Source organism: Balaenoptera acutorostrata, chromosome 1, assembly GCF_949987535.1.
Source record: "Balaenoptera acutorostrata chromosome 1, mBalAcu1.1, whole genome shotgun sequence".
In the NCBI taxonomy this organism is placed as follows: Eukaryota; Metazoa; Chordata; class Mammalia; order Artiodactyla; family Balaenopteridae; genus Balaenoptera; species Balaenoptera acutorostrata.
Window position 1 is genome coordinate 29,575,943 of NC_080064.1, and position 16,813 is coordinate 29,592,755.

At 52.5% G+C, this 16,813-nt stretch overlaps 1 protein-coding gene across 9 annotated transcripts in view; it reads right to left on the bottom strand.

Moving 5' to 3' along the window:
* Positions 1-13,727, bottom strand: part of STK40 (serine/threonine kinase 40) — a 37,877-nt gene extending 24,150 nt beyond the window's left edge. For 6 of the 9 annotated variants that reach the window (XR_451012.2, XM_057549049.1, XM_057549011.1 and 3 more), the window contains exon 1: positions 13,298-13,482. The gene's annotated coding sequence lies outside the window, so the exon portion shown is untranslated. Of the gene's footprint in view, positions 1-3,918; positions 4,050-13,297; positions 13,483-13,708 lie in introns of those variants that run through there. The other 3 variants (XM_057549040.1, XM_057549026.1, XM_057549047.1) reach the window with 2 other exon arrangements.
* Between the last annotated feature and the right edge of the window lie 3,086 nt (positions 13,728-16,813).

The window sequence follows — 16,813 nt, forward strand, 5'->3', positions numbered from 1 at the left end:
TAACCCATGCAAAAGGGTTAGCAAGAGTACCTACTGGCATATCATAAGCATTTGATAAATTGTGCTTTTATTAGCCTAAACACAGTAGCTTTGAATTTTTCCTCCTGCCCAAGGAGAAAGGGATAGTTAGGCACTGACTTGGGGTGGGGGGCAGAAGAAGGACGGTAACCAGACTAAAGGCTTAAGAGACCTTGAACCTGCCATCTGTCTGCTGGCCTGAGACTACAGGCGGGGTGGGGGTGGGGGTGGGTGGCCTGATGGCCAGCCCGAGTGACATGTTCAACTGGGTGTGGGGAGGACAGGAGGCCTGGGGGTTGGCTGAGCTGCTGAGGAGGAAGAGGGGTGCTGGGCAGTACCAGGTATAGTTCTGTAGTAGAGGGCAGAGTACAGTTGTTTTGCGGGTCAAGGGGAGGGCCTGTTCTTTCAGGCAGAGGCACACAGCATCTCATCCTCTTGTTCTGTTCAGTGGTTTATGGGGGAGCAGAGGCTGGAGCACCAGCTGGCAATTATCAACGCAAGGCGCAGTAAGGGACGGTCCAGGATGATGGGGTCATACCACATGGGTCCTTCATCATGATCAAGTTGGGGGGCACCAAGGAGTCTGCAAGTAAGACCTAGTGCCTCTAGTCCAGGATCTCTTGCAGAGGATTGTGGGAGGGGGACAGAGCACACATACTGGGCTGTAAAACTTCTACTGTCAAAGGATATAACTCTGGGTATGTGCATTTGTCAAAATGACTGAACTGTTAAAGGACCTGTGAAATTCACCATGTGTAAATATACCTCAATTAAAAAAAAAAAACAACACAAGCTGCAACCTTAACCAAATAATCAAAGTTATATCACTAATAACAGAACAAACTGACATCATGTTACTCCTGATATGATGCAACCTCATTTAAGTTATTTATTTGTTTTTTGTCAAAAATGCATAACCTCAATCTGATCATGAGACAAACTAAAATTGAGGGACATTCAACAGAACAGGCCTGTATGCTTCAAAAACATCAATGTCAGATAGTTAAAGAAAGGCTGAAGAACTAGTCTCACTTAAAGGAGACTGAAGACGGGACGAGTAAATGAAATGGGTGATCCTGGGAGGAAGAAGTTATACAGAACACGACTGGACAACTGGCAGAATCTGAATATGGACTGTATATTAGATAATATGACGTTAAATTTCCTGAATTTGAAAACTACATTGTGGTTATACAGGAGAATGTCCTTGTTCTTAGGTGACAGATGCTAAAGTGCTTAGAGGTGAAGGGTCATGATGTTTGCAATTTACTCTCAGGTGCCCGGAGACAGAAGAGAAGGTGCAACCTGCTGGAACAGCTCCCAAGACCCTGGAAGAATCTGATGTCCAGATTTACAGGTTCAAAGGGATTTCTTGTGGGTACACAGCTCACAGTGGCAGAATTTGGAATCTCATACTTGTTGGGCGGAGCCAGCCTGGCGTGAGCAGGAGTTCAGTTTTGAATGCCCCCCTTTCTCCAGGCTGAACACTGTGCTGAAGGAATGGGGGGAATGAGGTCTCTGTGCAATCTCCAGGTCTGCCACCTGGTGGCGTCTTTCTATAGCACATCTTCTTCACAGGGTTTCTCTCTGCACCCGCTGCAAGATGGTGGGGCACTGCTCTTCACCAGGCTGGTCAGGAAGGATGCAGGAGCAACTCCATCAGCAGACTCCCACCTCAGTTGCCTGTGGAACTGGGGCTGGACAAACAGATGCCAGCAGGCTACTCTTTCTCCTCTGCTCGGGGACCTGGGCCTGCAGTATCTCCATCTGTCTCTGCTGTGGGGGTCCTCCAATGCTTCCTGTGGTCTTTAAGAAGAAACCCAAACTCCTCAGTGAGCCTGGCCAGACCCAGGCTACCTATCCAGCTTCACTGCCCTTATATGCCCCATAAATCCAGCCACACCAAATGACTCACAGTTCTCCGAGTGTGCCACAAACACGCTTGCCCTGACCTCCTCTCCCTGGTTGGCTGGTCCTTCTCCCTCAGTCCTCACTGGTGTCACCTTCTGCAGCAGGTCCTTTTCTCCTCCGGCTCCCAGAGCACACTCTGTCCACTCCTAACGTGCCGTAGCCATTGTCTGACTCCCCGTCCCCACCACTCTCCAGGCTGAGCAACCCCAGTTCATCCCCACTTCCCTGCACCCACTCAGTGCCTGGCAAACTGCTGAATGAGAAAACAGGGAGTGTAGAGCTGTCTGTTATGCACCCAGAAGGCACTAAAGCCCACACTGGGGCAGGGGACAGAGAGGACCCAACGAGAAGCCAGGCGCTGGATTGGGACCCAGAAGAGAGTACGGATGGCCCACCAGCTTGTGACAGGAGCCAGACTCCAAGACCAGAGAGACAAGGGGTCACAGCTGTAGGTAACTGGGCTGCAGTGGTGCTGGGAATAGTCTGTCCAGGAAAAGTCCCAGGTCAGAAGTGCCTGGATGCCCGGGGCAGGGCGGTTCTGGGCTGATAGCCAGGGGTTGTGCTTAGACAGTGTTGGCTGCTGGAGGGCAACCTCCCCGAGGAATGAAACCCATTCACAGCATGCCTGCAGCCTCGGACCAACCCCTCACTGGCGAAGGGACAGACCAGCCCCCTTTCTGCTGAGTCCAGCAAAAAAATCTGCTTTCCTGCAGCAAAGTGTGGGAATGTGTGAGTGACAGCCTGGCCTGCCCCTCACACCAGGGACAGGTCCTCTGGGCCACTCTAGGTTTGTAGTGTGAAGGTCCTTCTGCTGGTCAGAAAAATTCCTACCACTCCTTTTCCCTCAGACCTTCTGGCCCAGCTATGCATTTAGCTGACTACACCTGGAAAGAAACAACGGGACTGGAGGTGTGAAATCTCAACACACGATGCAGCCAAGACGACCTGTGGAGCCGCAGAGGCTGGGTTACTGAGACCCCCTCCCACCAGACCACAAGGCAGTGTCCTCCACCCCTCCCTGACCCAAGCACTCGGGAGCCACTCTCACTGCACTTCAATACTCACATGTATGTGCTGCTACTAGTGGCCCAGCTTCCCTACAGACTTGCTCTTCATCCACAAAGTCAACCCAGGGAACCAAGAGAAATTCGCAGCCCATGGAACCAGGTGTTTCAAACCATGGACCAGTTACCCAAATGCCAGTTGGGAGCGCAAGATGGATTCTGGGGTCAGGTGGGCCTGGGTTCAAACCTCAGCTTCCGTGACTCACTAGCTTTATGACCCTGAACTAGTCACCTACCCTCTGTGAGAGTCATTTACTGTCCGTGGGCCTCAGTTTCATCATCTGTAAAAGAGGGGTGTCTCGAGGTCTCTGCTGGATGAAGGGTGAGCGTTCCCCACTCCTTGCTGAAGTAACCTCCCTGGTGACAAGTCTCTCCAGGTGCGCACCTTTTAAACTAGCATTCGATGGACACCTGCTGCTTGCCAGCAACCGTTCATTCTTAGTGTTTCCTAGATTTTCTTTAATTCTCACAACTTTATAAAGTAAAGATTTCCCCCCTTTTTTGGTTTGCTGACAAACCAAAGCCTAGAGGCCCTAGCCCAGCTGACTGGGCCAGAGGAGGCTGCCTGTGGCCTGTTCTCTTCTTCTACTCCTGCTGGCTGGCTAGAAGGGGGCTCTGTTTAAGGGCTTTTCCTTTGAGTTTGAATGACAGCCATCCCTGAAGCAGGCATGGACCCTCTCCCTGGGAGCCTGAAGGCCACAAGCAATCTCCCTAGGAACCCACTGGAAGCCATATGCTTCCGTGCTCAGGATGGATGCTGGGGGGATGGGGAGGTGGATTAGTAATCCCTCAGCTTTAGCTAGGACTCCCTGATGACAAAGATTCATGCACGTGCTGTCATCTCCACTGTTCCAAAACAGAGTGATGATTTTGTTCATTTTAAAATGCAGGATATGTATAGCTCCAATTTGTCAGGAATACATACCATCACATCCTTCTCTAAACGTTTGCCTTGGGGGTGACAGGTGAACTGGCTGCTACTAACCAGAGCTCCTCTCTTGCACGGGATGAACCTCACCCCCGGAAGGCTGCTGTGCTGGGCGTGTGGGAGAGTACCTGCAGCGCCAGAGAGGAAGTGACTCAGCCCAGTGGGAAGTGGGAGGGGCGGCCAGAATGAGGGCCCAGTGGCCAGCCTGCTCCCCCTCAGCACATCCGCACCAGACCCATCTAGAGCTCGGAGGTCCAACTCTAGTCTCCTCCAGAAGGCAAGACTCACACACAAGGAGATTACATAATCGGTGATGTCCCTCTTCACCCCCTGCCCTGAGCAAGCCCCACTGGGCTCCTCCGTGCCTCCATGAAGGCTGAGGGGAGAGACGGGGAGGGGAGTGGGCCTGAAGGCCCCGGGCTGGGAGGATGTATCCCGGAGTGATCCTGGGAGAAGAGACTCCAGGGCTGTGCACACAGAGGTGGACCTGGAGGCCCCTCTGGGGAAAAGATAAACAGAGTAAGAAAGCAATCCCTGGGACGGGGTAAAGGGCTTCAGCAGCAGCTTTTCTGAGAGCCACAGAGAGAATCCAGGGCAGCGTCGCCAGCCCTGCCACCAGCTCACCCCTCCCAAGGGCCTCCGGAAGCAGCTGATGTGACAACAAATAATCCGTCACTGTGTGTGGGTGTTGGAAGAGGAAGGGACAGACTTAATAGCTCTTTCTCAGGCTGTGCTGCCCTGGTATCTCCTATCTAGAGAAGTATCCAGGGGAAGCGGCCAATACCCTGGCTGGGAGACCTTCCCGGTGGTCCCTCGGCTCTGTTGCGGGGGGCCTTCTGCCATGTGCAGTGACGGGAGACTGAGTCACTGACAGCCCTCCCCGGTCACTCCAGCCTGCCCTGCAACAAAGGGGACCCCTCCTCAGCTCAAACCATCAGTTATTGCTCTGTTATTGCTTTGCTCAGTGGGAACAAGGCCCACCACAGGTCCCTCGTGGAATTCAGGTTCTTTTTCTTTTTAATATTTACTTATTTATTTGGCTGCACCGGGTCTTAGTTGTGGCACGCGGGATCTTTTTTTTTTTTTTTAAGTTGTGGTATGCGGGAACTTTAGTTGCGGCTTGTGGGATCTAGTTCCCTGACCAGGGATCGAAGCTGGGCCCCCTGCATTGGGAGCATGGAGCGTTAGCCACTGGACCACCAGGGAAGTCCCAAATTCAGGTTCTTGACACCCAAGATGGCCCAAGTCAGGCAAGGAGAAAGCAGCAAGTGACTAAAGAAGGGCTGGCTGAGTCTGAGAGCACCTTTGTGTCCTAGACATGCGTTTCTCTGCTCCACGGGGTCCTCACCCAGAGGAGAGGGACAGTGTTGTACCTGCCCAGGGTTCCTGAGGACTGCGGGGAGCCAGCGTGTGGGAGGCACTAGGTAAATGTTACGTTTCCTTCCTTCCATCTCAGATTTCCAGAGCGACAGAGGGGAAAGCCTGGGCCAGGGCCAGGGCCAGGTTCATGTGATTCTCTTTCTTCATATGGTTTTTAACAGCAAAAGTCACTACAATCATCCCGTGAGAAAGGTAATTTGGATTGGGGCCAGCAAACTGCCTTTCTTTAACTGCCTCTATCAAAAATGAAATTCAATTAAATTTCACAGCCTTGCGAATGAACAATACAGTTCACTTTCTGCAGTTTTACTGAATGCTGCTGGCTGTGGCTGCTTGGTGGGCAAGATTACAGAGGCAGACAGCAGGCTTTGCCATCAGAGTGGCCCTCAGTGGGCCGTTCAGACAAGTGGACCCACACGAGGGCCTCACCTGCTCCGAGTCGCTGAGGCCAGCCACGAGCCACCCCTGACACACACTCTGCTCATGAGTGGGTGAGAGCATGCTTGCCTGCGTCTCTCCAGAGGGTGAGCTCCTGGGGGCAGGGCCTGGGGCCTTGACCACTTCCGAATCCCCTGCACAGGCCCCACAGGTGTGCAGAAAACAAGGTGAAACCACAGCCAGCAAAGCAGAAGAAAATGCATTTGCCCCGGGCCCAGAACATCCAGTTCTAGGGATTTACCCTCCCGGTTCACTCACACAAGTTCACCAAGATGAATGTGCTCAACAAGGGTCCCTGGAGAGCCCTGGGTAGCAGGAAAAAACACAAAGACAAAACCACAGATATCAAAATGCACACACATCTCCCCCAGACAGGAAACAATCTAAATGTCCGCCAAGAGAGGACTGGTTCACTCCATCATGGTACGTCCACACAGGGGAATACAGCCTTTAAGACTAGGCCCACACCTGCTGGTAGATGAAGATGTTTAGGATACGTTACACTAAAAAGAGCAAACTGCAGGGGACTTCCCTGGTGGCGCAGTGGTTAAGAAACCGCCTGCCAATGCAGGGGACACGGGTTCGAGCCCTGGTCCGGGAAGATCCCACAAGCCGCAGAGCAACTGAGTCCGTGCACCACAACTACTGACCCTGTGCTCTAGAGCCCGCAAGCCACAACCACCACTGAGCCCGCGTGCTACAACTACTGAAGCCCGCGCGCCTAGAACCCGTGCTCCACAAGAGAAGCCACCGCAATGAGAAGCCCGCGCATTGCAATGAAGAGTAGCCCCCGCTCGCTGCAACTAGAGAAAGCCTGCGCGCACCAATGAAGACCCAACACAGCCATAAATAAATAAGTAAATTTATGAAAAAGAAAAAGCAAACTACAGTACTATTTGTATAAGATGATCCCATTTGGGTAAAAAAAATAAGAAAAAAGATGATTATACGCACCCTTGAATATGCATAGGAAATTTCTAGAAGAAACTTAACAGTGGATACCTCCAGGTAATAGAACTAGGGGCCTGAAGGAGATGGAGAGTTTTATTTTATATTCTTCTATATTGTTTACCTGTTTCATTGTAGGCTACTATAATAATGTTGAAAAATCTAAAAAATTTTCTGAGTCCATTAGAATTATTAAGAGCGGTAATGGAACCAGGGGAGGCTGGGTCTTAGGGAAGGCACACTTGGGGGAGTATGGCATGCGAATGCCCCGAACGTGTGGGCCTGCATGTTGATGCAAGGCTGCATCAGGAGAGTGGGAGACAGAAGGGACAAACCACCACTCCGGGTACACTGAAACTCTCTCAGGTAACTTGTAAACTTGCCTATAAGGAACTTCCTGTTCACCACCCGGTTTCTATAAAGGCTGGGAAGACCACCAAACCGTTCAAACTGGAGACCTGGAAGCTCGTTCATAACGCCTCTTTCGGGACACTCAGGCCCACCAGCAAAGAGCTCACCTAGGCCTCACCGGAGCCAACCCCTGGGTCCTGACTGCGGGCCAGGCACCAGGCGGAACCTGCCACAGACAATAACACCTTGTGTTTAATCCTCATTACTACTTTGGAGGAAACTGGGTTTGGAGATAGGAAGTGATTTCTTCAAGGTCACTCAGCCAGCAAGTGGCAGAACTGGCTTCTGAAGCTGGGTCTGATCTAAGCCTTAAATGCTGGGTGACACGGTTGAAGGTCTCCTTACCCACTGCTCACAGGGCAGGAGGGGAAGGACTTGTCTCCAGGCAGTGGCAGTTTCCATTCTTCTAGGAAAGAAGAAGGGACTGCTTCAGCTTTGTCAAGGTCCCTTCCAGCTCTATGGCTTTATTCCATGTGGCCTGGGCTCCCTGGGGCCAGAGCCTGGCCAGGACGGGGGAATGGGATGGCATGGGCTCTAGGGTCACGCGAGTGTGGGCTGGAAATCCGGCTCTGCCCTTGCTGGCTGAGGGTTCCTTAACCCCTCAGTGTCTGAGGGTTCTCTGTAAAACAGAGTCAAGCCCTCCTTCCTTAGATTGTGAGAAGGCCTCAATACATATTGCAGAGTACTTAGCAAAGGACCTGGAAGGTGGTGGGGACCCTTCTTTTGTGGCTGGTTTCCTTCCTGTTCCTTCAGGAGGGACCACCTTGGGAGCGGAGTTGGAGGAGAACACAGCCATGGAAGTCACACAAACATGGTAATGCCAGGGGCTCCACGTCTACTACAAAAAGGGGCAGGATTCCTGCTCTCCAAAGGTGGCAATGCCAGCAGTGGGGCTCCAAAAGACCCACAGAATTTTGGGCTATGCCAGTCCCAAGGTCTCCCAAGAGGCTGAACCAAGCCTCTCCCTAGAGGCACCTGCTATCCCCTGATCACACCTCAAAGCAGCTCTGCCCTAAACCCAAAGACAGGTGACAGGCATACCAGTCCTGCTCTTGCCAGTTCCCTCTACCACATCCAGGCTACTTTCTCTTCCTTCTGGACCCTTGGGTCACAGACTCCCTAAAGCCAAAAGATCCTTGGTCTCTTTTGCCAAGTAGGTGATGGTCTGTAAACAGATGTAGAGGGGACAGCTTCATCCTAAATGACAAGAGCCCTTCTCAGTTTCTCTGGTGCTTTCCAACAACTCGAGTTTCTTTGAAACCATCAGACCTGTAGACTGCTGGACTGCGTAAGCTCTAGGGAACCCCAACTCACACCAAGACAGACCGCCAAGAGCCAGAAAAGGGTGACCGCCACTGGGGTTCTCAGTGCCCCTTGGAAAGAGGGATGTCAACCCAAAAGAGTATCTTTGCTTGCTGAGGGAAAATCAGGCTGCTCCAGTTCATTAAAAGGGGGCCAAGAAATTACTTTAAAAATAATGAACATGAAGGATACTCTTTGAAGCAGCAACTCCTCTTGGAATTTATCCTGCAGATACCTAAGGTGGGAAAAACCACACATATGCAGATAGTCACTTCAGCTTTGTGTCGAGAGCAAAAGGCCGAAAATAACCTAAGTTCATCAGCAGAGAGTCTGTTGAATAAATTACACAAACAATGATGACACAATATTGCCAAAAATGACCCAGACGTGCATGAGACAAAGTGGAAACATCTCTAAGATAGTAAGTAAATCAAAGCAAGCAACACCATCCTTTCCCTTCTCGGATCTTGATTATAGATCCCGAGAGGAGATGCAGGGCTGCTATGGGCCCAGGGCCACCTTCAAGGCCACAGTCTCACCTGAGCAGGTGGAGGAGGAAGAAATGCCCTTGTCTCAGGCCACTTTCTCTTCTACCTTCTTTACACCACAAGTGCAAGGACAAATCCTGCAAAAATCTCCCCAATTCCAAAGGGTCTGTTTGAAGCCCCATCTACCAGCACATCCCTCTCTGCAGCCCAGTCTGATTCAGGCCTAGCTCTGTACTCCCGTAGAGCTCAGGGGGATAAGGGTACAAAGGCAGCTCCCTCTCACTTCCCTGATGGTTCTGAGTGAGTCCCAGGTGGCCTGGGGCAGACATCTCTCCTTCTGGAGAAGAGGGACTGAGTTGGCTGACCCAGCCTCTGGAGTAAATCCAATCTCAAGGTCTCTTTCTAGATAAGATCTCCCCGGGAGCACTGGGAACGGCCATCTCTCCCCTGAGGGCGTGCTGCTGTCCAGGACCCATCACTTGCTGAATCAGTGTGGATGGCACCTGACCGAAGGGCTGCCCTTTAGGGCCATCTGAAGGCTGAGGAAGTCATAGAAGTTTTGCAGACTCAGCCACTTGAGTTTCTGAAATACTGAAGAAGTTCACCTCCCTGGGCAAATCTGGGCAGGGGGAAGATGAAGGAAGGGAAGCTGCCCTTTTCCCAGGCGCTGACGCAGGCAAAACCAGAGAGAAGCCTGGCCCGAAGCTGGACAGAGTGCCACAGACTTTGCAACTGACCCTCTCCCATGGGAGGGCTTACTGAATGGAGCTGGCGGATTTCACTGGCCATTATCTTCTGCCGTCTCTATATCCGCACTATCATTCACTCTGTCAGCCAAATCGGGAAGCTCGAGGTCACCTGCCATCATTGCTCCTCCCTCAATCATCACTGCCAAACACTCCCAGAGTCCAGTTGATTTCCCCCAAAACAGCTCTGATCTATGCCCTTCCTCCGCATCCCAACTGCCTCTACCCTGATCCAGGCCCCCACCAGCCCTCACTTTGATTACTGCAAAAGCCTCCTACAGAGACTGCAGACTTGTTCTATCCCCAGTCCATCCCCCACCGGCAACCGGAGGGCTCCTGGCAAGATGCAGGTCTAATGGTGTTTCCTCCCTTAAACCAAAGCATCCCATCACCAACAGAATAAGAAGTTCAAGCATCTTAGCACTGATGCTTACCTCTCCAGCATGTCCTAAAGCCAGGTCCCTTCTCACCCTGTGCCAGAACCTCTTGTGGTTCCTACAGCGTGCACACACACCAGCCTGCATCCATGCCTGTGCCTTGCTGCTCCCCTGCCTGGAGTGCTTCATGAACCCTCAGAAAGCTCTATTCACCCTTCAAGATTCAATTTTCATCAAGATCCAGCTCAAGTTCTAAGGGCTCTCCAAAGTTCTCCCCAGTCACCTCCCCATCCCCGAGGAGAATCACTCCTTCATCTCACTCCCACTACATGCTGCACAGACTCCTATGAGACACTCACCAAACTCTATGCAAATGTCAGTTGGTTAGGAGCCTGCCTGGCCCCTGTTAGACCACAAGCTCCGCCAGGGCAGGGCGTGCCTCGCCATTCTCATTCTGCGCCTGGCTCCCAGCACATCCTCGGCCACGCTTGGGAGCTCACGTGTGTGGAACAGGGGTTCCGGATTTTAAGTCACCACATACGTCAATGTGTGCTTCCTGATGGTACTAATTCAGATACCAGACTAGGGTCACTAACAGGGACACACATGAAACAAACTCTAAATACTTTTTCTCCTAGTATACTTTAAAACATGATTTTTTTTTTTCCTCAGCAGTCCTACTTCTATTTTAAAAAATGGTTCTTTTAAAGAGCTGAGCTGAATCATCTGCATGGCTCCCATACAGACTTGGTAAATTCCCCACAGATTTCTTTTTTGGAGAGAATACAATAAAATTCTGTGGTCTTGTGATCCCTCAGGACATTTCCGACAGCTCAATGGGACACAGTTTTAGTTGCCACTAACTGCTTCAACTAATTCTTGGAAGTCCTTTCCTGCAGCCTGTAACAGCAGCTAACACTTACCAAACATTTCTTACTCAGTGTGTGCTAAATGCCCAACCTGCCACATCTTACTGAATCCTCACAACTGCCCTACAAGGGAAGGGCTCTTACTGCCCACATTTTCCCCAGATGAGAAAGCTGGGCACGGGAAGAATAAGTCACCTCTACTGACTGGCAGGGCTGGGATGTGAACTGAGATTCTGTCTGACAGCAGAACCAAATAGGCTCTTAACCACTACAGTCTGCTGCCTTCCCAAAAGGCCAAATTAAAGGCCCCAGGGAGCAACTGACCTTACAACTAAACTTCTGAGAGGACAGCCTCACCAGCCCAGCTGCTCGAGTGACCTGCAATCTCAGGAAGAGAGGGGCACATGTGCCAGGCACTTCTGGGGCAGGCAGAGCCGCCCAGGGCAATGCAGGGAGCTTGTCACCCGCCACCAGTTGCATACAGCGCTGTCTCGGCAAAGATCCCCCACCCCATGCCATCTCTCTTCTCTCGGAGGCCTGCAGTAGCCTCTGAAGAGGTCTCCAGTGCTTTAGTCTCTCCTCTCTCCTCCCTTCCCTCCTGCTGAGGCTCCAGGGAGAGCCTTCGAAAACACGAGTCTAATCACGACACTCCTCTGCTTAAAACCTCTTCACTTGCTCCCCACCGCCCTTGGTACAAAGTCCCAAATTGTTAATGTGGCATTCCTTGTCAACCCGTACTGCTTTACCTGGCACCACGCTGCCTTTCATACCACCATACTGAACAATCTGAGGTTTCTGGAAAAACTCTGAGTTGACATGTCTAAGTGGAGTACCTTGCCCCTTTGTTCTCACCTGGCTGATCTTTCCCATCCTTCTAGACGCAGCTCCAGCATCGTCACTTCTTCCAAGCCTCCCCAAAACCTCCCCCCACCCTGCCCAACTCAGGCTGAGCTAGAAGCTTCCTTCCCTGGGCTCCCACAGCCCTCTGTTCTTGCTGTTACTAGTTTTTCAAGACTACGTTTCAACTATTTATTTACAGGTCAGTCTCCCTTAACCGGACTGTGAGCTTCTTGAAATAAGAATAAGAATAGCTAACATTTATTGAACTCTTATTACGTGGCAGACATGGTTCTACGTGTTTTACATGTGTTAACTTTTGAAATCTTCACAACCACTCTATGTTATCACCCCTGTTTTATAGCTGAGAACACTGAGGCACAGAGAGGTTAAACAATGTGCCCAAGGTCACACAGCTACAAAGCTGCAGAGCTAGAATTTGAACTCAGGAATTCTGGCTCCAAAGCCCACTCTTAACCTCTATAATATAGGGTACTTGCCTCTCCAGGCAAGGACATTGCTGTTGTCACGTGGGGAATGAATGAATGAATGAATGAACGAACAAGGGCTATCTCCACACTGTCTAGATCTAAGGGACAAACAACTGGCACAGCAGGGCCACCAAGGAGCACTGGCCCAGTTCACAAGCACTGTTTACAAACAGGGGTTCTTTTGGCCTGACAATTACATATCCTGCTCTTCCTTATCTCATGCAAAGCTAAGCCAAGAGGGAAGGCGCCCAACCCAGAGTGACTACCCTCTTCTTCACTGCTCTCAAAACCAAGCAAAGCCAACCGGTTTCCTCCAGTGACTTAATACAGAGCAAAGTCTATCCCGACAGCGAAGGCGGCTGTCATCTCTTCCTTCCGCCAACAAACGGGGATCAAACCTAGGAAGTGGGGGTGGCAGAGTACTCGGCGTCGGGAATCCTGATGCCCTCATCTACTGGCTGGAAGGTGGTGCCAAGCGGCGTGGGAATGGGCGGGCCTGAGAGGGCACAGCAGGTGAAACAGTGACCATAGCAGCAGGCTCTCTCCTTGGAAAAGGGCGGCCAGACGTAGCACCGGCAAGCAGATAGCTCTGACCCGCACCTGAACACCTCCCGGGATTCGAAACTTCCCCAGCAGCGATGGTGCCCGTGCCAACGGGTGAGGGCTCCTGGAGGAAGCCCGGGCTGGTCCTATCTGGGAACTCGTTTCAACTTTCATGTCACTCTCGGGATCAGGAGGGCAGCGTGGAGAGGCAGAGGATGTCTCTTGGGAAAAACCTAGCTGGTTCAAATCCGGCGCCTTCACTGACTGACCGAGTGACTCCTGGCAAGGCTGACAGTGCCACCTCCCAGGGCTGCGGCGGGACCGAGACTCCCCGCAGCCACCGGGTACCCGGAGCGCAGGAGCCCCCGCCCCCGCCGCCCGGGAAGGGCAGACCACAGCGGAGGACGGCACAATCGCTGTTGCCATTTCTGTCGCAGCCGGACGGCCTCAGGCTGTCACCCCGGTCCCCGCGCTACGGCCGCTGAGGCCCGCCCCACCAACCCGCACCCCCGGCCCGGCTCCCCGCTTCCGGACCCCTGCCCTCACCTTCCCCCGGTGCTCAGCGCTGCTCGCCCATAGTCCGTAGCCCGGAGCCGGGGCTGCTCGGCGCTCCGTCCCGGGGGGCCGGGGCCGGTCCAGGGGCGTGGGAGCCGCTCACCGTCGCCTCCCGGCGCAGCCGCCCGAGCCGCCGCCGCCGCTGCCGCCGCCTCCCTCCATGGCTGCGGCGCCGCCACCTGACAACGGAAGTGACGCACCACCCCCTCCTCCCGGACCAGCCGCATCCCCGCCCCTTGCCCGTATCTACAGCCCACGGCGCAGGGATTGGGCGCCATCTTGACAATGGGCGGAAGCCTTCAGGCAACAGGCCAGAATCCGATTGAGGATTGGTTCAGGGTGGGGTCCGACCCGAAACCTGGGAAACGATTGGACACCGAGACCCTAAGGGGCGGTACTTACCGCTTAGCTATGTCTGCGGTGAGGTGGGGCCGGAGGCACCGCCCCCGCCCCTACTCCACTGAGCCTCGCGTGCCCTACACTCGCCCTACACTCGCCCTACACTCGCCCTCCCGGGTCTGGAGACGTCTGCAGCAGTTGAGAGGTCGCCTAGTTGTAGTGTATTTGTCGGAAAAGTGGCTCTTCCTTGACCCCCATTTCTGTTTCTGGAGCTTTGTGCGGCGAGCGCTGCCGTGAGGCTCAATCAATGATAGGAATTCCTGTCATAGCCCTCACAATTCATTTCCCTCTGGGCCCCTCGCTTTTGTAGAAACCACGCTTCAATCTGAAGATCCCTAGAGTCTCGACCAGGGAGGTTAACAGTGAAGAGTTCCTGTTAGCGATTCCAGCCATCTAACCTCAGCCCCTCCTGCTGCAGTTTCGGTCCCTTTCTCCTCCTCCTCCAGCAACCACGCCCTCCATGAATCAGCTTCTTGCACCAGCAGATGAGCCCTTTAAAGGGATTGCATCAGGCTGGTGACTCACTGGGGCCCTCTGAGAGCCTGGCTTCCCTCCGCTGGCATGCAGAAGTAGCTAGAAGGGCTCCGTGGTAGCAGCACCAGCCACCATGGACCCACTCCTTTGTCTCCCAGGTGTGAGCCAGTGTGCTTGCTGCATATGACTGTCTAACTCCCGGGTGTCTTTCCAGCTGTGTCATTCTGTATCCATGTGGGCACACGTGTCCAAGCCTGTGTGCACACTGCTGGATTTTCCTAGGGTGTGTGGCCAGGCACTTACGTGTATGCACGCATTTGTCATCTGCACACAGGCAGTGCCAGGACGTGAGAGTTGGTGTGAGAGAGTCGGGCTGCTTCCTCCTGTGTCCATCTCTTTGTCTCTGAATGCCTAGTGCACACTGAGCTGATGGGACTGAATAACAGTAGTAATCGAAACAGCTCCAGTATTATGTCACACACTGTGTTAAGCACTTTAGAGACATCAACGTTAAGGAGTCTGTTCACGGATGAAGCAGCTAGAGCTCTGAGAGGGGAAGTAAACTGTCCAAAGACATATACAGCTAATAATGGCAGGGCTGTGATTTGAACCAAGTCTGGCAGATTCCAAAAAGGCTGGATTTGAGTACTTGCTGTGTCCTTTACAAGCTGAGTGACTATGTGCAAGTTATCCCCATCTGTCAACATAGGGATAACACTTCATGGGATCACTGTGAGGATCCAGTGAGTGTGGAAAGGGCTTTTCATGGGGCCTGGCGAATAAGAGTGCTCATACCCCTCCCAGTTACTGAGCTTCAACGCAGTGGGGGACCGAAAGTCAGGCACAAAGAAGCGGGGCCCAGCCCCCCAAGCTCCTCTGTCTGACAAAGTGAAAAGCCTAGGGATTCCGGAAGCCCTAACTCTGACAGGAATGAGTGTTGGGTTTTCCAGAGCTCTAATTATCAGCTAGATGAATCACTTAGAGCTGACACCACCATCCCCACCCCCAGGAGGCTCTCAGCCAATTCAAAATATAGAATTTTAACAAAGAGGAGGAGGGGGAAGAGAAAGAGAGGAGTAGGAGAGGTAATGAATAGAAAGGAAAGGTGCCAGCCAGAGGAAATGAAAAACTGTCACCAGGACACCAACAGGAGGAGACCGCTGCATCACACACGTGTGTGTGTGCACGCGCGCACACACACTCACACACATACACACACACACACACACACACGGTGACATACTCTCCTGCTGGCTCTCCAACTCTGGGCATGCTGGCAGACGGCGCTGCCATAACAAAGTGACGCCTGTCACAACAGCATGAGATGGTTGCTTGAGGATGTACCAGCAGATCTGCCTATTACAGAAGGAGAGGAGGAGACCTTCAACCCTGGGGAGCTTCCTCAGGCTTCTGGAACCCAGCAAACCCTTCCTACTGGCTGCCTTCTGACTTCTCTTTGTGGCCAAGCCCCTAGACCCAAGGTATGGCAAGTTCCGAGTGCCAGGCCCACACCTGGTGGCTGGGTACCACCACTGTGAGCAGAGGCACCGCTTATCTTACCCGGTTACCAGCATCAGGAGGGCTGGGCGGCAGAATAGTGTAGTGCAGTAGTAAAGATCATGGAGTTTTAGGCATACAGACCTGAGTTCAAATCCCCACCCTCCTCTTCACTGGCTCTTTGACCTTGAGCAAGTCACCTCACCTCTCTGGGCCTGTTTGTTCATCTTTAAAATGGGGCTACTAATATAAACCTCCAGGGTTGTTGTAATGATGAAATGAGATGATTCATTCATTCCACAAAGACTTATGGAGTGCCTGCTATGTGCAGAGCACTGAGCTGGATGCTAGAGATCCAGTGGGACCAAGCAGACCACAGTTCTGCCCTCCTGGAGCACGTAGAGCCCCTGGCACAGGGCCTGGCACACAGTGAGATTCAACAAGCAGTAGCTATCTGTGATGACCATCTTGGCATTCTGCCATTACCTTAATCACAGGACCTGGCAGATGCCTCCACCTTCCCCCTGAGGAAAGTGGACCTCAGTTTCCTCAACTGTAAAATGACAGAGTTGGATTGGATCAGTGATTCCCAACCTTCTCACCTTGAAAGCTTCTTTTAGTATCTTCCATCCACATGAGCCTCATATCTGGTAAGATTTTGTCTCCCGTACAACCTGCATCAAGTCATTTCTTCCTTTTTATTCATTACAGCCTCGTATGACAGCCATAAGAGCTTGTGATCAGGAGGAGCAAGCCAGTGTGGCCACCACGCTGTTGGTATAACTCCAGCCCGAAGCAGAGACCAAGCTAGCTTGGGTAACCTGCACATACTATGTGCTGTTTCTCTGGGTCCCTCTGGAACACTGATAAGAACTCAAGGGACTCCTGCTGCCCTCAGGGACCCTTCAGTTGGGGATGCCAGACTGGAACTCACTGAACTGGATGCTCTCCTGCAAGTCCCATCCAGCTGAGAGCTGGAGATGTCACATCACTCGTGTGGCCCCCAAGGAGATCTGAACTTCAAGCCATAGGCCACCCAGCTCTCTTCAGAGCCCTGGGAGTCTCCTCCCCCAAATGAGAGAGCATCCTGTACTCTTCTCTCCAAGGCCTGGAGGGGAGGGAGAGGAAGGGGCACGC